General features: G+C 45.7%; 1 protein-coding gene across 3 annotated transcripts in view; it reads right to left on the bottom strand.

Moving 5' to 3' along the window:
* LPP (LIM domain containing preferred translocation partner in lipoma) overlaps window positions 1-25,973 on the bottom strand; it is a 694,580-nt gene that overhangs the window by 638,830 nt on the left and 29,777 nt on the right. Inside the window, exon 1 of one of the 3 annotated variants that reach the window (XM_004278484.3) lies at window positions 1,015-1,756. The exons of the other annotated variants lie outside the window; for them this stretch is intronic. The gene's annotated coding sequence lies outside the window, so the exon portion shown is untranslated. Of the gene's footprint in view, window positions 1-1,014; window positions 1,757-25,973 lie in introns of those variants that run through there. 3 annotated transcript variants of the gene reach the window in all.

The raw sequence follows: 25,973 nt of genomic DNA, 5'->3' as shown, positions 1-25,973 counted from the left end.
CTATTCAGTTCCTCCTCTTGGACAAGCTATCATCCTCTTCCAGGAAAGAAAAAGATAACAGGCAGCAAAGCAGATGGGAAGGTAGCAGCTCACATTCAAACAATATTCACATGACCCAAGGAAGAAAAGGGTAAGTAGAAACCAAAGAAGAAAAAAAAAAAAGTGAAATTAAAAAACCAACAAATTCAAACCTTTGAGTCCATGTAACGTGATAGAAAGAGGTCTGACCTGGGAGAACTTGGTTCCAGTTCTCAATTTCTCACAAATTAGATCAATAAGTGTGGGCAACTCTGGCACCCTGAGTCCCAATTTCCTCATCTGCAAAATGGGCATCTTCTCTGCCTTTTTCTGAAGGGGCAGCTTCCACGTAGTAGAAGGAGGAATGACCCGAGAATAAAAAGATTCGGATTCTAATCCCACCTAACTAGCCATGTACCTGCGAGGCAGGTGAGCTGCACTCCTGGGCCTCCCCTGCCCACCATCATGCTGTAAAATGAAACAGATCAATCAAATCATCCCAACTCTGGTAGTCCATCAGATCTACGCAGGGTCCACACACCAGGTATTTACTGCGGAGTGGATGTCGTGCAAATGCTATACAGAAACCTTTTGCGTACTCTTAAGTCCAACCATAACTCTGCTTTTCAAGATAAAACTAGCCCTCCCCAAGTGTCCACCAACACCCCTTCTGGGGTGTTACTCTAGCCCTAGCACTCAGACAGACAACAACACTCCCAAATTATCTTTCTCCCCAAATTAAGTTAGGCCTCAGGTGGGAGGAATAACTCTAATTTTTAATATACGAATAGAATTTTTCCTCAGGCATAGCCCGTCTCTGAATCCCACTGTGAGAAGTATTACCCTGGGAAAGCAGCTGTCCACACCCCAAACGAAAGCAGCTAGCGCTCCCAGCCACATGCCCCATCACCATGCAAGCGAACCAGCCCTCAGGACTCTGAGCCGTGGGTCTGCGGGCAGAAATGTCACTGGCTCTGGCAATAACGAAATACTCACGCGCCGTCAGGCCCCACAGGCAGCTGGCCTTCCGCTGGCCCTCACTCTCTCTCACACACCCTGAGTCCCGCTGCAAAGAGGTGGTCCCCAGGCCCGAGGGGAACAGTACTGAAACCTTCTCTCCTCGGCTCCCAGAACAAGGGGCAAAGGAAAGGAGGGGGAGGGGTGGGGGGGAGGGGGGGACTTTGTTTCTGGAAGCAAGAATTCAAATCCTGCTTCTCCTAAACCCTGAGTCACCTCCTTCCCTTCCAATAGATCAGTGTGGTGGGTAAACATTTCCATATATGGAGAAGCAGGCTGGAGGATGTCAGAAAAATCACCCTTCTCTCCTCTGGCACTTGAAGAACATGCCCCACTAAAGACAGAACTCCTTACTCAGAGTGAATGTTTAACCCCCAAAGAAGTGGAGCCTCAACTGTTCCACAGGCTCTCCTGTTACAGGAAAAAGGCTCCCCTGTCCAGACAACGAAGTGACTGGTTTGAAAGGCTTTAAGTTCATCTTAGGAATGGGGCCATCTAGAATGCAACTACATTTATGAAGTCAATTTATTAATGGGGTGGGGTGGGGGGTGTTTAGGGGGATGCACCTGAAGAGGGTCACCAAGAATCCAGCCCACAGTTCTTTCAGTGGCAGATGAGTACGAAAACAACCCTTGGACCCCAATCCCTGACCCCCTTGGGCCTAGAGTCCTCTTGGGAACTTAGTTTCGCATGAGTTCTTCATAGGACAGACACCAGGCAAGAAGACCCAGAATAAAATCAGACTTCCAGGAGAAAACTGGAGGCAGGGGGGGAGGGTGGACAGAAGGGTGACATGCCCAATTTAATTTGTAAGATTCATTCCTTTAGTTTGTAAGATTAATTCTAACCCGAAGGTCCTGAAAAGTGTCCAATGACTAAATTGAACCAGTGGAGTCAATCAGGGATGAATCTGGTCTGAAATGACTCCAGACTGAATTAGAGAAGAAAGGAGAGAGATGAAATGGCAGTGTGGGGAAGTCGGGGTCTGCTCAGAGAAGGAATCTGTATCTTGGCTTCCTAGTGGTTCTATTTCTCAGCACAATCTTATTCTACTGTTGGCTGTAAAGGCTTTCTGTAGGTCAGATGAGCCATTGTTCAGAATCATCGCCCACTTGCTACTTTTTGGGCCTTCACCATGAGGGTGCTTTTTCTCATCCCAAGGCAACCTTCAAGCAATAAACACCACTGTTCAGGGAGCAAGGGGACCCAAGCCCTAAGCCCAGATCAGTCACTCCTTATCACTTTGGACAAATCTCTTCTCCTCTCGTAGCTTATATTCTCTCATCTACAAATTGGGTAGATATCCCCAAACTGTCCAACTATGTGCTCTAAAAGCAGCTTCTGTCCAGCCTATCGAACAGTCCTGACATTTATTTTGATCACTTGTTTTCTATTTTTGCAAGCACACGACAAGTACCTGAAAAAATGGCCAACACTTCTTATTCGTTGCATGTTTCATAAGTAAACATAAATATAAGTGGTTACTAAATGAGGTAAGGAAACAGGATCAGAAAACCTTCCACCACATGCTAGAACCAGAACTCAGCACAGAATTCTTGCAACTGCAGTACTCCCAAGCGGTCCCAGAAGTAGGCTTGAAGAGGGTAAGGAGATGGTCCTCGTGTGTAACTGACACTAAACCAGCCATCAGACTTAGTGCTTCTGTAGAAAGACTGTCATCCTTTCAGGAGCTCAGAGTTCCTTCCAATATTCCAACAGGACCATTTCAGCAGAGGAAAGAGATATTCCATGGAAAACAACTACCCAGGGATGACCTGGGAACTCTGTAAACCAAGGACCAAGGAGGGAACTACAGAGACAGGAATGAAAACCAGAACGAAAAGTCTAAAGCTACCCTCCCTTCTGCTAGCAGCATTTGGAGATCAGTTTCCATATCCACAAAGCAACCCTTGATTCCTTAATGTATGTGTGTCTTTCTTCCTCGTGACCCCTGACAACCACTGGCTCTGGGATCTCAGGGGAAGAAAAGACCATAAAGGCCACTGAGCCCAATGTCTCTCCTATTTATGAACCAAACCCTCCCCCCATGGCATCCCTGAGGTCTCCAGTGAGGTGGAGATCATTATCTCCTGCAGCTGTAAATTCCATCGTTCCAACAGAAAGTTCTTCCTTATATGGAAATAAATATGGCTTCCGGGCCTTCAACCTCTGGCTCCTTATTCTGCTTCTCTGAACCATACAAACAACCTATGTCTGTCTCATGGGTCTGGAACTTTTGTAGGTGAATGTGGCTACAGAAACAAAGCTCTCCAAGATCTCATTCCTCGGTCACCTTGGCTGCCTCCTGCCAACTTGAGGCCCATCCTTTCTGGATTTTTCCAATAAGCATTAGTGCTTAGCAACCCATTCTGCATATGTACTGCTGGCCTCGTGGGTTCACAAGACGTACCCTATTAAATCCCAGTCACTGAGAAAAGAGAGAAAACAGACTTTGTGATCAGTTCCTCATCCACCTGGACCCCATCAACCACACCACATTCCCACCCTTTGTGGACGAAGCTCAGGAATGCGGATCCCCTCCCCAGCTCCCCACTCCTGCTCTCCAGCCTGGCCAACCTAAAACTGTCTCCAGGATACAAGACTGTTTCAAGCAACATTAAGAGCGAGCTCTGTAAGAAAAGAGCACCTTGCCAACATAAGCGCTCTCAGAATCACAAAGCGGCCTGCAGGCAGGACCGCGGGGCCAACTGGAGGAACACAAGGCTGGGAGCTCGTGATCCCTGACAACTGCCGGCACCATTCTCCTCAGTGTCCTTTCAAAATGGGGGAAAAAATGTTCTTTTCTGCCACAGTTCTGATGTGGCACTATGTGAATTCAAGGTATGTGTGATAATGATGCCTCACATTATTGCATTCTTTACAGCTTAGTAAGTGCTTTACCAGACAATCTCATTCAATCCCTACTGACAGCTATCCCTGGAGGATTATACCCACTGTAGTGATAGGAAAAGTGAGGCTCAGGGAGGTTAAGTATATTCCCAAGGTCACAAAGATGGTAAGTAGTGAAAAGAATGCTGGTTTAAGAGTTAGACTATTTAAGATTCCAGTTCCAATTCTGCTGCATATGAAATAAATGACCTCTGGCCAACTGTTTGACTTTTCTAAACCTCAGTTTCTGCAGCTGAAAATTAGAGATGAAAAGAGCCCCTCTGCCTACCTCTCAGAGCAGTTATGAGGATCAACTGAGATAAGGCTAGTGAAAGCCCTCTGGAAAATGGGTAGGCGTTACAAAAGTGTAGGGGATTCTTGTGATGACTTGTCAATGACTGTGCATTCCATTACAAACACAAAAAGCAGCGAGGTCATTCTCAAGACAAAGACACATTAAGGCTCTGGGAATTGAAGGGAAATGATACGACGTTCTGCAGGGTTCTGTCTATATGCTACTCATTCGTGCAGTTGAAACTCAGCATCAACTGTCAGATTTTCAGCCCCACATCACAAATGTCCCCAGGACTGCTCAAGACAAACTCGCCCTTTTTGGCTACAAGCAAATGCCAGGCCAAAAGGAGGTAACAGAGATGGGCGCTGGGAAGACCCCCTGAGAGTCTCAGTTCTGAAAACCTGACCTGCAATGTTTTCCTTGGAGAACTTGTTAGAAACACAGGCTCCAGTCTCTCTGCAACAAGCCCACAGGGAAAGAAACGCACGGTACGGAGCTATTTACCAGAGAACACTAAGGAAGCTCCCGAGCATGAATTAATCAAGGGTACAGGATACTTCAAGCTGCAGATTCCAAAAGAAATCTCCAACCCATTAAACCTCTCGCCCAGCTCACAGAGGCTCAGCCTGGCATTCGGGCAGCCCAGGCTGCAGAGAAGCCCGTTTACATACCAGAGGTCCTGCAGCAGGTCACCAGGAGCCAGGAGGCACCCAAGAAGATCTGAGAGCTCAGGTGGGAGAGCCTGGCTTCCTTCAGGCCTCCCCCAACACACTAGTCATCAGGATTCTCTTCAATTCCTGCAAAGACCCAAGTCAGCCATGGCATTTATGGAAGGGCCGGATCTTCCCCAGAAATCCATTCGCAGGGCTGATGCACACACAGCTCAACGATGACTGTTTTCTAGTTTGCATTTGATCATCTGCTTCCTTATGCTTATAGGTGAAGGAAGACCCTACATGATTTTGTTGCACAGATGTGTGATTCCTAGCATGAGTGTGCGCCTGCATCCTCAGGGATGCTATAGCAAAGGGCTTTGAGATGCAAACAACTTTGCATCTCAAAGAGCTCACAAGCATGAAAGAGAAAGGCTGACCATAATACAGGACAAGAGACTTCAGTAGGGTCCCCCTCGATGGGAGAGATGGATTTCCGGGTCAGCTATTAAGAGGGTAGGACAGGAAAAGGGGGAGGTGAAGGAGTAAAGGACATTCCAGGCAAAAGGAAAGATTTGAGCCCAGGCGATAAGGAGCTATGTCCAGTGAACAGCAAGCTTAGCGGATGTGTAGGGAACTAGCGGGACAGGTGGGCAGGTGAGTGGAGACAAAGAGTAGCTCAGCAAGGTAAACTGAAGCCAAATGATAGCTGGAGGCTAAGGTGACTGGATTCTAGTTCTAAAAACAGTCTTTTTCTGAGAAGCAATCCTTGATCACACCACTGATCATCTTTCAAAAAGTAGTCTCTTTGGCTCCTCACTGCTAAATAATAACAATAACAAACATAATTTATAGAGTATTTCATCTGTGCTGAGCACTGAACAAAGCAGGCTGCATACACTGTCCCATTCAACCCCATCAACAACCCTGTGAGCTAGGCAGTCTGGCTCCCATAATACAGATCAGGAAATGAAGGCTTAAAGATAAACTGTGCCAGTCTTAGAGAAAGAAAGTGGGAGAGGCCAGGATTAACTAACTCACAGTGCAAACTCAACCCCTTGCAATTCTAGACCATACTCTCCAATTTCTAACCTTCTTCTTTCCTACTGCCCAGACTCTTCCTATCCCATTTCTATGAGATAAAATCATCCTATCACACATAATAATCCTATATAACAAACATAATGATCTCCAAAAATAGTTGACAAAATTCCTTATTTGATTCTGTTTCCCCACAAAGTCCTTGGAGTCAGGAACCTTGTCTGTGTTCTCAGCACTGTACACACAGTGGACAATCAATAATTACATGTTATTCAGTTAGACAACATCTCTGAAGGTTGGGCCGTGGAAGTAACACAATACTGGCTGTAATTTCCACTCTCTTCTACATAGAAATGGAACTAATCTCAGCGAGGGTCCCAAGATCCAAAGGGGAGACAGAGCCAAGTTGAAAGACACAGGTCAAGAATCATGTGCCTGGAGCAGCCCGAAGGCTCTGCAGCTACTCAGGGGATGCATGACTCTGAACCTACAGCCAGGTGCTCCAAAGGCCCATCAGAAGGAGGTGGACAGGACACATATTTCCTTGACAAAAGGAAAAAGCTCCGAGACCCTCACAGCTGTGACTTGTGTTATGCCACTTTGCCTTTCAGCCTTAGTACAAAGACAGACTGGGCTAGCACAGTGGTTTTCAAACTTTTTTTCCCTAGCAGTAGAGCTTTTCCATTATGCAACATGCTTTGTGGATGCTGAGCTTGTAACGAAGATAAAAGCAGAGCTGCTAAGACTGGGCTCCAGAGCCCCCTTCCCTCCTACTCTTCTGACCATTTGTCACCTCCCTTACCTTGCAGCCCAACCCCAAGGCCCCTCTCGGAGTCTCCCAGGCTCAGGGGAGCACAGCTTGAAAACCAGCAGCCTCTGAGAGCTTCACAGTACCTTCCAGCTCTGATTCTAGTAACTTCCAACGTCTGAGATGTACCTCCTTTTAAGCAGCTCTGCATTTTTACCAGTGAGACAGGCAATATATGGTGTAGCAGGGAAGAAAGAGGTCTCAAAGTAGAAAACTTGGATGATAATCTATTTAAAGACCTGTGTTCTCAGAAGCAAGTTATTTAAACCTTGCTAAGCCTCAGTTCTCTCATCTGTAAATGGGAAAGAATATTGTTATCCACCTAATAAGGCATTTATGAGAATTAACTAATTTCATGCATAAGTTGCTTAGCAGAATGCAACAATAAATACTGTGTTATGATCACTCCATCTATAAATCCATCTATGTCCACAGATGAAAACGCAGGTAGCACTGCATCCAGGGCAAAGAAGATGCTCAACAAGTGTCAGAGGTCCAATTTTTTCCTTCCTTGCTCTCATGGACATTTCAACCTAAACAAACAATATGATGGCAATAAAGAGCTAAAGGGAAGAATACATTTCATGTCCCAAATTCCCTACAGATCATCTTTGAAAATATTACATCTTGTCTCTGGAAACTTTGAAACTCATGGCCATCTCAGGCTTCCAAGGATGTCAGTCAAGACAGTCCAGGGTGGAGAAGGTGAGTTTGAGAAAACCAGTTCACTGGCACAGGAGAAAGTGTGAGACTTGGTATCCCAGGATCTGGCTATAAAACTATTATCATGGGCTTCCCTGGTGGCGCAGTGGTTGAGAGTCCACCTGCCGATGCAGGGGACACACACGGGTTCGTGCCCCGGTCCAGGAAGATCCCACATGCCGCGGAGTGGCTGGGCCCGTGAGCCATGGCCGCTGAGCCTGCGCGTCCGGAGCCTGTGCTCCGCAACGCGAGAGGCCACAGCAGTGAGAGGCCCGCGTACCGCAAAAAAAAAAAAAAACACTATTATCATTTTTATTATAACCTCAAGTAAAAAGTCGAACCACTGAAAAAAATAACTTAGAATGTGCCCAAAACTTGGGAATCACCTCATCTTGAGGCCCCTGCTCCAACTACAAGATTCCCTCTCACCTGAGTTTTGCCCCACGTTCCCTGAACATCCTGAAGGTGCTGCCAGGTTAACCCCCAATTTCATCCCAACTTTTGCAGGTGACCCCTCACCAGTGCTCTGAACTGCACAAAAAATAATGTCCAACTTCCTTCAGGCCAGCACTCATGGCCTCCAGGATGGGCCTCAACCCATCTTTCCAGTCACACTTCCCATTACATTGTCACTAAGGGTACCAGGCAACAGTATACCCCCAATTCCTCCCAACTCCAAGGGTTGGCCATGCTTCCCCCAGGACTGTGCCTCCAAATCTGAGCGCCAGATCTCTTTACCGTGCAGTGGGCAAGAAGAACCCTTGGGAGTGTTTTGTGATCAGGATGTAGTCAAGAGTGTCTTCACTGCCCCATCCTTTCTCTAAAGATGGTCCCACCAACTACTGGTCCATAAACATCCACATTATGGGAAGAAGAAATATTTATGTATTTCTTTGCTGTCAACAAAGCTTTTCACGTGCCGCACCTTTTTAAACACTTAATGTAAGATACGACCATGACACCCACTTTGTAAATGAGGAACCTGAGGGTCCAGGATATAGTCAGGAGCTGAGCTGGTAGCCAAGCACAGGGCTTTGGCTCCAGAGCCCTTACACACTACACTCTCCCCCAAGAGCTGAGTGCAACTGAAACCCTGCTATAAAAGGTGCCGTTCTCCCGGCCAGCTCACTGCATGGCCCTGGGCACATCACTTTCCTTCTCTAAGCCATAAAATAAGGGCTCTGAGGTCATCCCACACATCTACATACCCCTTTCCCCCTCCCCTTGAAAGATTTCTGAGATAAAACCTCAGAAGGGAATTACCAAGGTAACGTCTTGTGTATGTGTTTGGTCAGTTCCATCCCAAGCTTTCCCTCCCAAACTCCCACACCCAATGCGAAAGAAGGAAGAGTGACTGACCCGAGTGTCAAAAAGCCACCAGGACTCTACAGGACACAGCACAGGGAATGCAGTGTGGCAGGACCACCATACAGACCAGCAGGCTGCTCCCCAAGAACAACTGCAGTCATGGTCACAGTGCACGAACCTTGTCAGCAGCTTGCTGATTTGACCGGCAATTTATAATAAGCTCAAGATGCACAAGCATGAATGCGGACAGCACAGTATGCATCTTACATGCCCCGTGGCCTATGCGCTCCACGAGGGAGGGCAATGGAAAAATCCCTCTTTCCTTCAAGATTCTGAAGACACTAGCACGTCTTCTCTCTTTAGCATGAGCAACTACAACTGCTGTCTGACCGGAACACCCCCCTCCGGATGCGAACAAGCTGCTGTGCCCTCTCTGTGCTTTCTCCTGAAGTCCAAATGCTCACTGCCAGGCTCTCCCAGGACCATAGGGTCCTAGATCTGGCAAAACTCAAATAGCAACTGGTCCAACTCCTGTAAACAACTTGTCTGGGGGCATTCATTCATTCAAAAAGCATCAATGATGTCTCCTTAAGGCACAGCGATAGGATGAGGCTAGGTTTCTGCTCTCAAGAACCCTGCAGCAATATCTTCAGTGGCTTCTCAGCGGCCACAGAATAGTCCAAGTGCTTTATCTAATATCTCAAGTTTCTCAATAACTTGGACTCAATCTTCTATTTCCACCATGAACTCCCTCCCACTCCCACTCAGCACACATTCTTTGCTTTATTCAGACTGAACTCGTAGCTCCTGGTGCTTTTGCTTGACCTACGACCCTTTCCCATGCCAAGATCAGTTTATATATAATCCTACAAGACCAACTGGTAGTTCTCAACTGGAACAAGACTGCTCTTTGAAGAAAGGTAGTTATTTCAGCAGTGTCTCACGCATTACAGGGTACGGAGCATCTCTGGCCCTGACCACTGAATGACAACGGTGGTCTGGCCTCCAGCACTGAGATAACAAAAAACACTCCACCACATTCGCAAATGCCCCTTAAAGTGATGTTACTGCCCCCAAACAGACAGTCACCGGACCACCGTCACCCTGCATGAAACCTCCCTTGCTTCTCGGTCCAGCCAGGAGAGTCTCTCTCCTCTGGATTTGCTCAGCCTGCTACCTAGGACATGGACAGTGACCTTCCTCGTACTCTTCTCACTACATACTTGACATACTCCCTTTCCAGGGAGGGCTCCCAGTGGGAGAGTCCATGACTTATCTCTGCCCCTGGTGCCCAAACTAGCACAGCACCAGCCTCATAGTAAGTGTTTAATAAACATTTATGAACAAATTACACAAACAAGACAACTGTCCAGGGCATGACTCCCAAGAGGAGATTAAACCGAGCTGGAAAATCACAAATCAACCAGTACTGTCAATACTAAGGAGAACTTATTGCAGGGCTGAGACTGAGCAAATGGCCCGCTTTTCGGTATATTATAGTAATGTTATACATTTTATCTAAATAAATATGAAGTAGAACACTCTAGCCGTTATATTACAGTATTATAATGAATTATACACATTAAGTATTTGGGGAGAATAGCCCTGGGCATTTTTAAATGACTGTCAGTGGCTGATACATTCTCTCAATTGGCTCCAAGTTCCCTTACACCCTCAGAAGTGCCTTCCTGGGTCACAGAAGCAGACTGCTAAAAACTACATTTCCCACACTCCCCTGAAGCTAATAAACTAGATTCCAGGAATAAGATGTACTTGTGGGAGACTTAGAAGGTGGAAGTGAGGCTGAGGCCTCCTGCTGCTTCTTCTTCTGGCAAGCTACACCTTGTAAGCATACGTCAAAATGCCGTTCCGTTTGCTAATCCAATGTCCCGCCACCAACCATGAGGACATTGGGAAAAATGTCAGGGGTCTCTGTAGGGGCTGCCTAAGCCCATCTCCCTTCTGCCCAGGTTGCAGCTGTGGGATAAATTCTTAAACTCAATTGCTATAGATGTAGCCTCCTGGCTCCCACTGCTCCAACCTTTCCAATAATTTTTTTAGCATCTCTTTCCCCGAATTAATCCCTTTCCATTTAAATTATGTGGAATGTCTTTCCTGCACTTAAGCCTGAAACACACGCAGAAAGGGGGAAAGAAAAACAACAATAGATCAATTAACTGCTCATCCATTCGTCTATTTCTGACCTGATGGAGACCTCTGTCTATCTATACCTAGACCTTCTCCGTTGCCTGTGTGAAGGGGAGAAAAATATGTCACTTTACTGTAACGAGCCAAACAGACCTAACGGACATAAGTAGCAGGTGTCATAAACTAGGTGATGATCAACAGAAACTCTAATTCTTATAAAAGGAAGCACGCTTATAGCATAATTACTGACTCTTTCCTGACAATTCTTTGGCTTGACCTCTGTTTTCCAGAACTGCCGCTGAATCCTTCAGTACCTCAAAGGCATCCCGGCTGCACACCTAGCCCATCTGCTCTGTGCAGCCCCACAGAAAAGGCCTCCAGAAATGTCTGTTCCCGTCCTTGTTTCCTTATTTGTAACACAGGGATAGCAATAGTACCTTCCTCGTAGGTTTGTTTAGAGGATTAGGTGGATCACTGTGAGGAAAGCAGCTATAAGAGCAACTGGCACAAAACAACCGCTCACTACGTGTCACCTAGTGTATAACCTAGCGGCGATCTTAGGACACAGGTCTAAGGCCTGTTTCACTGATACAAATGAGGAAACTGAGACTCAGATTCTCTAACTCTCCCAAGGTCAAGACGGCTGGTGAGCACGGCGTGGAGGCAGGATCCGAATCCAGCTCCATGGCCTCCCACCAAATCTGACGCTCTCTGCACCTCATATTAGCAAGCATCCTGCCTGCTAATATGAACACCTAATGGAAAAAGGTATTAAACAGGAGGAGCAAAACCAGCCCAGACATAACGGGGCTGTACCTTGGGAGCTCTCTGGGCATCACAGGATGATAAGGCCAATGTCATAAGCCCTACCCTTCAGCACAGTCAGCTCCTGTGGATAAAATTAGCTCAGCTCTGCTCCAGTGCTACCTGGAGCCCTGAGGCAAAACTCACCCCAGGCACAGCTCGACCTCACCTGACCCTCACTCTCAGGAAGGGTCTCTCATGCACCTCATTAGGGCCTGAGATGACTCATTGTGCTCTTTCCGGCTCTGGCTGCTAAGGTCACCTCTCTGCTCTCCAGAAAGGCAGCTCCAAAGGAGAAGTAAAGATAAAAATTCAAGCAACCGTCCTGCATTCCTTTCCTCCAGGGCAGCTCACGAGCAAGGATGGATGGGGTGCCTACCGGCCATGCCAGCTGTGCCCTGGGGGAAGGAGGCTCTGCTCAGTTATACAACCCAGCTCAGGACCAAAGACAGACACTAGCCCAGGTGGACGGACTCCTGAGATCATCCTCCTTATTTGACTCTGGTGATGATGGTACTGACCAGGGGAAGGGCCCAGTCTGTACTCCTGCATGCTGTAGAACACAGCACACTGATGATGACCACCAGGGTCTCCTCTTCATCCTCCCAACCCAGTGCCACCAGACTTGAAGGTGGAGCTCAAATGTCACCTCTCCTGGGGCCTTCCCTGCTCCCATCCCTACCCAGCTAGAATTTTCACCACAATTTCCACAATGCCTTATCTCTACCTTTTTTTTTTTTTTGGCATTTATTTGTTCAACAAATATCTCTTGCATACCTATGTTGGACTTGAGGATACAGAAGTGAAAGGAATAACCCTTACCTTCAAGGTAAGACAACCAACTGCAATAAATAGCCCAAAATGGGGGAAGTGGAGCTATCAGAGGTCAGAGGTACATGCCAAGCAGAGTTGATATCACAGCAAAGTCTTGAAAGGAACCTGTGAGCTACCCTGATAAGGTGGGAGAGAAGCATGTTTTGACAAGGAAACAGTGTGTTAAGTCGTGGAGGCTACAGAGAATCCCGTGTATATTCTGGAGCACAGGATCTGTGCTGGAGATTAGTGAGATGAGGATGAAAAGAGGCAGGGGCTCAATTCCCAACAGCCTTCTATTTTATGCAAAGGGGTTTGGATTTTACCCAAAAATCATTGAAGGATTTTAAACACAGAGATTTGGCATGACTGGATTTGCATTTTTTGGAAAATCACTCTGGAAGAACAGAGAATGGAATGGAGGAGGGTGAGAATAAAAAACAAAGGCCAGTTGAGCATTACTGAAACCCTGTAGAAGAGAAATGCTGAGCGTCTGAACTGATGCGGGGCAGCAAAGGCGGAGTGGGTAGGTAGGGTGTAGCTACCTGTAGTGGGTGAGGAAGAGCAGTTACCATGGTTGACTCAACAAGGTCTGAGGATGAATAGACAGAAAGGTGAGGTAAAGGGAGGAAGCATCCAGAATGAGTCCCAGTTTCCGGGCTTGGGTGACTAAGCAGACAGACGTTGCTATCATTCAGTAAGGTGACAATGCTAAGAGAAAAAGATAACATTAAGATTTCCAGGGCTTCCCTGGTGGCGCAGTGGTTGAGAGTCCGCCTGCCGATGCAGGGGACACGGGTTCGTGCCCCGGTCCGGGAAGATCCCACATGCCGCGGAGCGGCTGGGCCCGTGAGCCATGGCCGCTGAGCCTGCGCGTCTGGAGCCTGTGCTCCGCAACGGGAGCGGCCACAATAGTGAGAGGCCCACGTACCACAAAAAAAAAAAAAAAAAAGATTTCCAATCGGAGCATCCAAAATGCACTTACATATATGGCTCTGGGGCTCAGGAGTTCCAAACCCAATATAACCCCCTAGGAGTCATGAGCACAGAGACACAGAAGGAGGCTAAAGACAAAGCTTTGCATGTGAGCAGGGACAAGGGCCAGCAAAGGAACCTTAAGGACAGATGCAGAGAAAGAATGAAAGAAGCAAGAACGGTCAAGAGTGACCATACCACAGAGGCCAGATCAGAGCAGTGCTAACAAATGACTTGGCCCCATAGACCTGCGTGAGAGCTGCTTCCGTCAGACTGAAATGGGCTAGGAGGCCAAAAGAAGGTGAGGAAGAAGAGAGAAGTGTAAAGACAGAGAAGCAAAGAAGAGGGATGGCATGTTGTTGGAGAAGGTGAAACGAGTATACATCTTACTTCCCCTACTAGGCAGTAGGCTTGGAGAGCAGTGCTGCCCAGTAGACGGATAATGCAAGCATCACTTGCAATTTGTTATTTTCTAGCAGCCAACTTTTTTTTTGTTTTTTTGGTACGCGGGCCTCTCACTGCTGTGGCCTCTCCCGTTGCGGAGCACAGGCTCCGGACGTGCAGGCTCAGCGGCCATGGCTCACGGGCCCAGCCACTCCACGGCATGTGGGATCTTCCCAGACCAGGGCACGAACCCGTGTCCCCTGCATCGGCAGGCGGACTCTCAACCACTGCGCCACCAGGGAAGCCCTAGCAGCCACCTTTTTAAAAAGCCAAGAAGGAACAGGAAAAATTAATTTTAATAATATATTTTACTTAACCCAATATACCCATACTCATTTCATAGGTAATGAACATAAAATTTATTAATAAGATATTTTACCTTTTTTTTATACTAAGCCTTTGAAATCCGCTATTTTACACTTACAGCACATCTCAATTTGAACTGGGCCACATTTTACATCCTCAACGGTCACATGTCATTCTGATTTTACCTTGATGAGTCAGGACTCAGCATGGAAGCTGGCGCATTGCATTTTTTTTTAATATGGTGAAATGAATGGACAGGTGATGGATGGAAGGATGGATGGATGAACTGTCATACCACTGAGAAAATTACTGAAGTCTCTGTGGTTCTTTGCCTTTATCAACGACACTTTAAAATTCCAGTCTTGGGTCATATTATGACTGGAGCCTTGGTATAGCTTAATATTAATATAAACAGCATAACTTCTATTCCTTCTAAACTTCCTCTCTTCCTTCAAAATTCAAAAACAGTGTCAGTCTCTAATTTTCAACTCTGTCAAACACTGGTCAGAAGATCTACCACTAACACAGATTTCAAGCAGGTCGCTTTACCTCTTTGAGCTTCCGTTTTCCCTACCATAAAAATATAAGCCTAGGGCTTCCCTGGTGGCGCAGTTATTGAGAGTCCGCCTGCCGATGAGGGGGACACGGGTTCGTGCCCCGGTCCGGGAAGATCCCACATGCCACGGAGCAGCTAGGCCCGTAAGCCATGGCCGCTGAGCCTGTGCGTCCAGAGCCTGTGCTCCGCGACGGGAGAGGCCACAACAGCAAGAGGCCCGCGTACCGCAAAAAAAAAAAATATATATATATATATATATAAGCCTAACTCTGCATATCTCATAGACTCACTGAAAACTCAAAATAGTGAAAACACTAAAGTATTACACAGAAGCAAGGTATCACCAAGAAGTTTCCCCATATTATAAATATAAACCATATGAGCTTATCATATTATAAACTCCAATCGTGCCTACATGCACACATACAAAACAAATAAAACTCTGCATGGCTACATTAACATTAGTATTTTAATTTCCAATACCACTATTCTTCCCGTGTCCTTGCAAAAACCACAGAAGATGTGGTCACCAGCCTTAAGTACAGACTTGAAAGTGCGGGTCCAGCATGTGGGTAAGCCTGGGAGATGGTACAGTTGAGGGCTCCATGGCCTTTCAACAGATGGGACACAGAAAACGTCCTGTATTGGACTGACCACTTACGGTTTAACAGTGAAAATCCTCTCCACCCCATTCAACTCCCAAGAGCGGAATGGTAATAACTATTTGCTTTCATTCGGCTTTTTGAGCGTGAGACACAAATACTGGGGGAGATTAGAAAAGGTATGAAGCTGAAATGAAGACTTCTTAGGGGCACAGTTGCCAAATGGAGAGAAAAAAATTAAGATGATCAGTTTGTTTCTTCTGCTGACCGGGGTCACCATCAACAAACATGATTTTTAAAAAAGATTCCTTCAAAACTCTGCAGCTGAGTGACCAAGAATGAGGGCCACTCACAGACCCCAGAATGAAGGAGCTCATCTCACCATCCAGCACCTAATTTTAGCGGTGAAGAAACAATAAGAAGAAGAGAATGCGCAGGTCCCTAGTTATAGGGGGAGGAAGAGGAGAAGAGGGATAAAGGGAGTGGGTTACCCCTGGGGTTACGTTATATGAGTGGCACCTCGAAGCCTTAAACCCTGTTGATCAGAATCCAAATCTTTTGTTGTCTCCCTTTATGTGACCCCTGATTTGTTTAAAAGCCAAATTAAAAATTATCCACTAATTAACCCAGCCAGATAAAACTATTGACACACAGCTTGCAGAGTATAATACCAGGAAAAATTTTTAAATATATAAACTTAGCTGCAAATGCCACTTAATCCAACCTCTGTTCTACTAGCAAAAGACAAACCTTTGTTCCACTTGGTATTTCTCAGCCACACATTTTCCACAGCCAGTAAAGTTCTTCTGGCAAACCAGCCATCACAACCAGTCTCCACCCGACCGCACACATGAACACATCACCTTTCTATGCTGACCACACAGCAGAAGTCAGACTTGTGCCCTCATCTGCCAGGTTTAAAAGAAAAACCAGATCACACTAGTACATCCTGGTCATGGAAGGCAGGGTCCATTTATAAAATATTGCTGTTGTTGATTAACAAACACTTGTTATGTGCCAGGTAATTTTCTAAGCTTGTTACCGATATTAACTCATATAACCTTCCCAACATGCCCTATGAAGTACGTACCATTATCATGATTCCCATTTTACAGATAAGAAAACTGAGACACAAGTAGACACAGAGGTAGATAGTGGTGGGGCCGGGAACTGAATCTAGGCCATCTAGCTCAGCGCCTGTGTTTTCCCCTCCACGCTACGCTGCCTCTCAGTTGGTTTTGTTTGTCCTCCTTGTTTTTATTGTTGGGGGAGAGAACACAAACATTAATGGACAGTAAGAAATATGAAGGGAGCACAACCAACACATTCTCTCCCTAAAGTCAAGTGACAAGAGAGGCCAAATCTTAATGAGGAACCAAGCAGCTGATTTGCTCTGAGAAAGCCCTTTCACAAGACCAGAAATACGCAGTGTCCGTGAGATCAGTATACTCCCTGTCACCATCAGGAGGTGGTCTCAGGAGAGGTGAGGTCAAGTCCAAGTTTCAGGGACGGCAGGAGAGATAGATTGACGCATCACCCCTGTGATGTCAGGCTGAGGGGGCTGGAAGGCACAACCGAGGCGCTCTCTTCCCCGAGCACTGTCCATGTTCGGAGTAGGGACTCCGATCCCCATTCTGCAGATGAGAACACTGCTGCCCGCAGTTTTGTTCCAAGTTACAAGAGAGGCACCCATTCCTCACAGACGTCACTACGAGTTCATGGGACACAGTGGTGACACAGTGCAGGGGGGCACCGTTCAGGCTCTGCAGTCAGACAAATCCAAGTTCAGACCCTGTTCCTGCCACTGCATGACACCGTGACAGTTACATGCAGAGTTTTGACTTCTTAACCCATGAAGCGGGGAAGGATAAAAATCCCTACCTCCCAGGGTTACTGGCAGATTAGAGACAATGCTTGCAAACAGCATAACACCTGGCCCAGGGCAGCTACTACAGTCCTCCCCGCCTTATCTGCAGTTTCAGTTACCCAAGGTCAATGCGGTCCAAAAATATTGAATGGAAAATTCCAGAAATGAACAATTCATAGGTTTTAAATTGAGGGCCATTCCTGAAATCTCACGCCATCTTGCTCGGTCACCCCCAGAGTGAATTATCCCTTCGTCCAGCATATCCCGCGCCTCTTAGTCACTTAGTAGCCGGCTTGGTTATCGAATCTACTGTCTCGGTATCAGCGTTTGTGTTCATGTCATCCTTCTTTTATGTAACAACGGCCTAAAGCGCAAGTGTAGTGATGCTGGCAATAAATGGTGAAAAGTTCTCCACTTAATAAGGAAAAAAAAAAAATCGTTTGCTGAGGTTGCTAAGATCTACATACAAGAAGAATGAATCCATGAAATTGTGAAGAAGGAAAATGAAATCCATGCTAGTTTTGCTGTCGCACCTCAAACTGCAAAAGTTATGGCTACAGTACATGATAGGTACTTAGTTAAGATGGAAAAGGCATTAAATTTATACAAGATATTTTGAGAGAGAGACCACATTCACATAACTTTTATTACAGCATATGGTTATAACTGTTCTATTTTATTATTGTTATTGTTAATCTTTTACTGGCCTAATTTATAAATTAAACTTTATCATAGATATGTATGTATAGGAAAAACGTAGTATATAAAGGGTTCAGCGCTATCCACTGTCTCAGGCATTCACCGGGGGTCTTGGAACATATCCCCTGAGGATAAGGAGGAACCACTGCATCTTAAATAAAAATAAAAATTGCCCGACACACCCCCTGCCCCTGGATCTTTTCCTTTCCCTCGTGGGAAGGATAAAATAGACGTGGCGCTCTTCCTCCTTTCTTCCCTGCTCTTTCAATGGCACTGCTATGCTCACAGTGACCTGGGCATAAAATCCCTTAAGCTCTTCAACCATTCAGTCATGTCCTCTGCGCTTACATACACTGGTGCTCTTTTTCCTAGAAAGTTTTTTACCAAACTCCTATTCATATTATAAAACCCAACTCAAGCCTCACTGACCCCAGGCAGCCATTCTAATCATTCCTTCCTCCGGGCTTCGTGTGCACATCAATTATTACAATGATGACACTAAAAGATAATTGAATAACCACATGCAAAGCTAATATTCACAGCACACAGAGATGTGGTGATACAGATAGCTAAAATATTTAAATATGTCCTTGCCCAGCTTCTGTTTCGAGGCCCTAAACGTCCTCACGCCACCTCAGTTTTCCCAATCCCTCCCTTAGGACCCCTCGAACCTCCCCGCAATCCAGCAACAAAAAGATTCCCTGGGGCAGAGCTTGTGCCCCTTCCGCACAGGGGATTATACACATATAAATATCACCTCTGTCTGTAGGGACAACTCACCTCTAAACTAAACGTGGACTTACATACTTTTTGGAGCAGGACAGGTATTAATTACTGGCTAGGATGCTCCTTGAGGACCAGAAGCACTTGATTCGTCAGCATCCAGAACACGCCCCCTAGGGCAAACTCGTAGCAAAGGCCCAAGTGATTCACAGTGTCTCTGACAGTCCTCCCTCCTCAGCCAGGACTTAGCACATAGTAGGCTTTCAGTAAGTACTTGCTGCCCGATCGCCCTGCTGTGTGCAGCTTTGGAGTCAAACCCAGTTTGACTCCCGCCTCCCCCAGCTGCCCAGTCCGTCCCCCGACCCCAGCTGCTGGCCCTCCAGTCCATCCTTACCCCCCAACGACACAACCGAGAGGCCAGCTCTCTGGTCCACGCCTCCAATGGCCCCCAGTTCTGACAAATCCAATCCAGACTCTCCTGAGACTGCACGGGCGTCCTCATTCTTGACCTCCTTCTAGGAATACAGAGACAACCAAAGGGCACACCATTCCTCAAAGTACACAAGGGGCAGTGAATAAACATAAGAAGTTACCCTTTAAAAGTTAACCAAGGCTGTTAAAAGCAGCTGCTGATATTTTTATAACGTATTAGGGTTTTAAACACCTTTTACATCAAATTGATTCACTTCCTCCTCCCTCATCATCCAGTGAAGTAGGAAGAACAGGGATTACTTTCTCCGATGTTAGTGATGGGAGGTGACTTCGCCACGTAATACAGCTGAGTCACATCGGCCACGACTGAATTCTAACCTCAAGAACCTCAATCCAGAGCTGCCGGGTTCCCTTGGGTAAGCGCATCTCCTTAAGGCACAATTTTACAGACTAGGATTTGAAAACACAACATCCAACTCTGTCGCTCGCTGGGTCCTAAAGCTGCTGTATTCTCCTGTGTAGCACTTCTCACTTTCTGAAAGCATGCATCTGTTTACTTGTCTGTTGTCTGTCTCACTCCCTAGACTGCCAGCAATCCGAGGCCGTGGACTTTGCCTGTCTCCTTCATCACTATATCCCAGCACCTAGAACAGAGCAGGGTGCACTTGACTGGGAAAAGAAAAGAGCATTTGGACTCAGACCCAATATTGACTCCCTCCACCCTCCCTTACCAGCAGCCTAACAGTGGACAACTAAACCTCTCCAAGCCTCAATTTCGTCATCCTTAAAAGCCAAATGATGACACCTACTCTCCAGTGTGCTGGGGAGGGGTGTAAAACAATATATATATTTGCCAGTGCTCCACACAAGATAAGCACTCAATAAATGTCAGTCCCCTTTCTCTACCAGTCACCAGCTGTGCTTCCTTCAACCCCCGCCCACCCCTAAATGTCTCCTCCTATCAATCACCCCCATCTCCTGTAGCCCCCTAGGGCCACAAATAAGCCCTTCTCCACCTCCGCCCTTCTCCACCTCCGCGTCAGATCCTTCCTGTGGCCAGTGTCTACGAGAGAGGCCCAGGCTGAGCTCACAGCTGCAAACGACCACATTTTCATGTCTGCCAAGCTCTGACCTACTTCCCAGCCAGACCAAAGCAGGTGATGCTGGTAGTGATTCAGCAAGGTCTCTTTTTTTTCCCCCAAGTCATCTTGAACATAGGTCATAACACAGAATCATGGGCTCACAGAGCTCAGAGCTAAAAATGTCTACAAAGCCCAGCCCATGAAGTGCAACTCTCTTACTTTATAGACGTGGAATCTGTATTCTAGAGAATGGAAGTGTCTTAGCCAAGAACAAACCCCCCAGGTTCCCCAAAGATCAGTTAACAACAGCATGGCTCCAGTTATACCCTAAGATACAACCCTGGCTTGCCCACCAAGTTCCCTCATCTCAGAAACGATTCCTTGTGTCTCAGAGCTTAAATTCTTGCTGATTCCATTCCAGGCAAATGTATTCTCTCCATTGTTAAATATTCTGCATCTCTGTAGATGATGGAATATTTCTCTAATTTTCAACCCCATGAACTACAGTTTACACACCTAGAAATAAAATTGCAATTGTTTTAAATTATAAGAGATGGTATAAGAAAAGACCAACAGACTAGAAGTGAGGGGGTATGGAGTCTAAACTTGGTTCTGCTACTAACCACTTATATGACCTTGAGTGAGTCCTGCTCCCCTCTGGGTCCCCTTTCTCTCATATTAAAATGGGACTGTTGGAGCAGATCCTCTCCAAGCTGTGATATTCTGGATCTGTGTGTCTCATCGTCACCTTCAATATAATATTATCACCCACTATCCAGAATAATTAGACTGTAACTCATTAAGCCCAGAATTTTTCCGTAGTGTAACTGGGTATATGTCCTTTAGCATGTGATCAGTGTTGTCAATGAATTGTAAAGCTTTTCAAAAACAAGGGTTGCATTTTCACGTAATTATGTCACACAGACTTTGTAAATGCTGCCAACTGATGAAGTTTTAGAGTAATGCATGCTATAGGGTGAGGATAAAACAATAAGACAGTCTCATCAATACATCAAAATTTAGGCTTCCCGTGACTGTGGATTTCTTCACAGTGGTTCCTTTATTCTAATAATCCTGCCATTCCTCAAATCCCTTCCTTATAAACTTGGTGAAGAAGCAGCTGTAGATCTTGTAGAGTATTCTCAACGGGAGTACCTCTGATTTTGGAGATGGATTCTTATTTTTCCAACAGTCACTGAGAGCCAATTCCAGTGAATAAGGGAGATAATCCAGTTGCAGGGGATCAGGCTGAATAATACTTGGCCAAGAAAATTATCACATGAAGCTTTTGGGCGATAAGAGCATAATGGGCACACGTCACAGAGCCACAGCTGACCCCAGAGGACTCACCGAAAGAGGCTGATACGATACTCAGTGGATTTCTAAGCAGTATCAGGTTTGCCATAAATTACACTCAATCTTCCTAAAGCTGCCAAGAAGACTCAACGTGCTGATTCAGAGGTGGTACTTCTCTCCTGCTTCCTACTGCTCTTTTCCCGAAAAAGAAAAAAGTTTCTTAATAAGAAATGCCAGGTGAACTCTATGAGAACCCAACACGAGCATAGTCACTGGAATATGTCCTCAAAGATGATGACACAGGTTCCCCAGTTATCTTTCCCTACTAAGCACTCATAAAACAAACTAATGAAAAAGACCTTATGCGTTAAAATGTTCATAACAGTGTTACTTAGAAAAGCAGGTAATTGGCAATAATCCATGTCCAAAAATATGTAAATGGCTAAATTTAAAAACAGTACATCTACCCAATGGAATATAAGTGGTCATTAAAAATATGAGAATTATATGGGACTTCCCTGGTGGTCCAGTGGTTAAGACACCACGCTTCCACTGCAAGGGGCACGGGTTCAATCCCTAGTCAGGGAACTAAGATCCCACATGCCACGTGGCGCAGCTAAAAAAAAAAAAAAAAATGAGAATTATAAAATAACCTGAACATGTCTATGAATACTCACTGGAGAAAAGAAAAGAGCAAATAAAACTGCCTAGTAAGAATAAGAAAGTACTAGTGGATAATATTTTAATAACATACCTTCTTTTGAATAATAATTATGATGACTAACAGCTGATGGCATGACTCATGACTCCTCCATGACAGCCTGGAAATATCTGAAGCTATGATAAAGACATAGGGTTTAAATAGAAGGCAATCAGAAACTCCAGAAAAAACAAAAGACTACGTGAGAAATCATGACGCAAATTCGCAGAAACCAGTACAAAATAAAAGAAAAAGTTGATGGAACTTCAAGAAGAAATGCAGAATAGACTCCAAGCAGGTGGGAGAGCAGCTAGAAAGACAGAAGATATATAGGATATGGTAGAAAATACTTAATTTTCTTTGCCCAATCAAAAAAATACAACCCTCAAAATTCAAGAATATTAACAACAACAACAAAAAAGCAAGAGTCTCAGTGTAGAAATAAACAACCTGGAATGATTTTAAACAACTAGAGGAGAATTAGAAGGATCTATTAGATTTTGGTGCTAACTAAGGGAAAGTTCAGTCCCCTGTGAGTGGCTTAAAGGTGGTGACCTCAGAAGCCTAGAAACGGAAATGAAACCACAGCACATGACTTAGCCCGGTATTGAGCAATGTTTACCTAGAAATCATAATGTAAATGTTGTTGATTGTTTTCAGTTTTTGAAATCAACCCACAGACACAGCACAGAAGACTCAGTGATGGCTACAAAACTGTATAAAAGTGCATGTAGACATATATCTGTTATAAAAGCTGGAGATGCAAAAGGTAACATAAAACATAACTGACAGATTTTAAGAGTAAAAGTGGGAGACGAAAGGTACAAAGAAACCTCAACATCTTCATCTTACAAAATGGTGGGTAAAAAGATACTGCCACAAGTTGATATGGCAAGGAACGGAGATGAATACACATTACATACATTTATAAAGGAAACTAACCCAGAGAGAGTAAAAGAAATGATCCAACTGTCAAAAACTGGGAAGGGGGACGGGAGGTGTCAGCGTGTATGTGAGTTAGTCCTTGCCTATCACAAAAGACAAAAGTCAAACACCTAAAACTAATAACTTAAAAACTAAAGATATAGGCATACTCTTTAGAGATATGATAATAACCACTAGAAGAATTAAAAACAAAAAATGGTTACAAGTGGGGAAGGGACTGGGGTAGGAAGCGATGGGACAATAAATTCTTTTTCTTGTTTTTTTTAATAAATGTTTCTGTAGTATTTTATTGTATTTTTACTATGAGTATTTATTCGAACAACATTTAAGATTTTTTTAAATAATAAAAATAATATTTCAAAGGAAAAAGGAATTGCACAACCCAGAGGTCATAGAGGTCAAATGTGGAGGGGACTTCTTGGGAAAATCATTGCAAAAGGACACTCGCACGGAGATACTAAATGTACAGCCAGTCCCCTTTTTAAGTCACTTTGCCCCCTTTTAAAAACCTCCCTCTCCCCTTCTCTCCCCAAGCTCTTTAACTCTCTCCTAACTCTCTCTTTATCTTCCTATAAAATTTTGAACACTCTATGTCCCTCAATTTTCTTCACTGGCTTCAAAATAAAAAGTAAACCTCAATGCAAACTTGAAAATGTAAAGAATCCCTGAGGAAGCCCTAAAATCAACAGACAGCTCAGCCTGTGCAGTCCTGTGGCCTAGAAGCACACCAGGGCCTGGAGGTTGGAGCTATAATTAGCTGCTTCTGGGCAGACAACAAGGACTCCTGTTCCCTGGAAAGGAGGTAATTAAAGGAAGCGGATTTAGGCCCGAGGTGGCAAGTCTCAAGGAACTGTGGCTCCGGGCAATCCCAGCCTACACCCCAAATGAGGAAATAGGAATCTGCTGGCCTGACACTCCATTCCTAAACCATTTTTTCTTCTCTCCGGTTTCTAAGGCCAGGGAAATGCCAGCCATCAGCCCAATCACTTTTTTTTGGTCACTTAAGACCAATTTACTGGGCACCCCCTATGTACCAGGCATGTGCTCAGTGCTACAGGGAGGGTGGGGATGAGTCAGACCCAAACCTTGACCTCAGGGAGCCAACAGGGGAGCACAAACAGAATTTAGAGCACACAGCACTCCTGATAGACTTTCTCTCCCATTCCTGCAGCCATCCAGCAGGGTAAGACACTTTCCCCCTGTTTTACAGATGAAGAACCTGGAGCTCAGAGAAGAGAAACCACCTTCCCAAGGTCACGGAGCTGTAGAGTGGGCACAAACTCAAAACCAGGCTTCTCTAGCTCTCAAACCCAAGCCTTTTCTCCCTGTGCCACCAAAAGTAATAGGAAAAGAAGGCATCTCTGCAAAAGGGGCTAAGGAGACAGGCCAGTGACCATGTGTGAAACTTTCTCAGAGCTCAGAGCAAAACTCACGGATTTCCGTTTTTAGGAACTTCCAAAATTTCACAGTGCACCTGTGCCAGTGTCTAAAGGGCTCCCTCTCATACCGTCCAACACCTTAGCTGTCACCATCTCAGCATTTAGAGCCTTTCAAAACGTGGGCCCTGGCTCAGCTTTTATCTCCCAGGGTTTGGCACGCCACAGGGTCCCTGCTTTACGTAGGAAAGGATCACCCAGCACGAGCCACCAAAAACCCACAAATCTGAGCTCCATCGCCACAAGCCTAAGGGAGATAAGCAGCTCCAGCTTCATGCCCTTGTCTCGCATCTCAGCATCGCCCACCTGAGACCCTCCAAATACAGTCAGGCTTCTAGCGTGAGTGTCCTGGAACAGCAGCTCTTCCTGGCACATGTCTCTCCTGCATAGGGAGGCCTGCCTTCTGCAGTTCTGTGTCCATCTGCTAATTTTCCCTGCATATCCACCCAAAACTGTCCCCATAAACTTGACAGGGGTGATGCCAAATTTCCTCTGCTTGGGAAAGAGAAGAGGCACAGGGGAGGGGAGGGGAGGCTTCAGGTAAGACTGGATCGTGACCTTGTCACGAAACAAAGATTTAAGATACAACTCAGCTACTGGCTGCACCGGTTTCCCCATTACATGTGGCAACCCCATGATTTAGGGACACTGCTTTGCTATCCTGTACAAAAAAGAAATCTAGAGTTTGGTGTTCAACCAAAAAAAAATACAGCCTGAGGACTGTTCTCCCTATATCACATCCACTGATCAGTTCCTCTTACCCCAACCCTTCTTGTAGGCACATGGACACTCCTGGCCCTTTATCTGGGCATCCTGAAGTCAGAACCAAGGTTGGTACTGAGATTAGCTACTTAAATATAGCTGTGCCGGGCTTCCCTGGTGGCACAGTGGTTGAGAGTCCGCCTGCCGATGCAGGGGACACGGGTTCATGCCCCGGTCTGGGAAGATCCCACATGCCGCGGAGCGGCTGGGCCCGTGAGCCATGGCCGCTGGGCCTGCGCGTCCGGAGCCTGTGCTCTGCAACGGGAGAGGCCACAGCAGTGAGAGGCCCGCGTACCGCAAAAAAAAAAAAAAAAAAAAAAAAATATAGCTGTGCCTTGCAAGTCTTGGCCCATGTTTGTAAGTTTGCTACATATTAGCAAGTATCCACTTGGCTACCCGCTACCCAGATACCCCCATGAGAATTTTCCATGACTTCTTCAAAACTTTCCAGCCTATGAATTTAAGGGGACTTCCCAGGCATTCCCTCATCCATCCTTAATGGTCTTATACTGCAACCGGAGGTGAGAAGTAACTTACATTGGGCATAAGTATATGAAGGCAGATGAGGGAAGTCCTTCATTCATACCTCTGGCAAAAATGTACTGAGCAATTAATTCATGTAGGCACTATGCTGTGTTAAGTGCCTGGATAC

The sequence above is a fragment of the Orcinus orca genome, chromosome 5 (genome assembly GCF_937001465.1).
Source record: "Orcinus orca chromosome 5, mOrcOrc1.1, whole genome shotgun sequence".
NCBI lineage: Eukaryota > Metazoa > Chordata > Mammalia > Artiodactyla > Delphinidae > Orcinus > Orcinus orca.
This window is presented reverse-complemented; position numbering and strand designations above follow the sequence as displayed.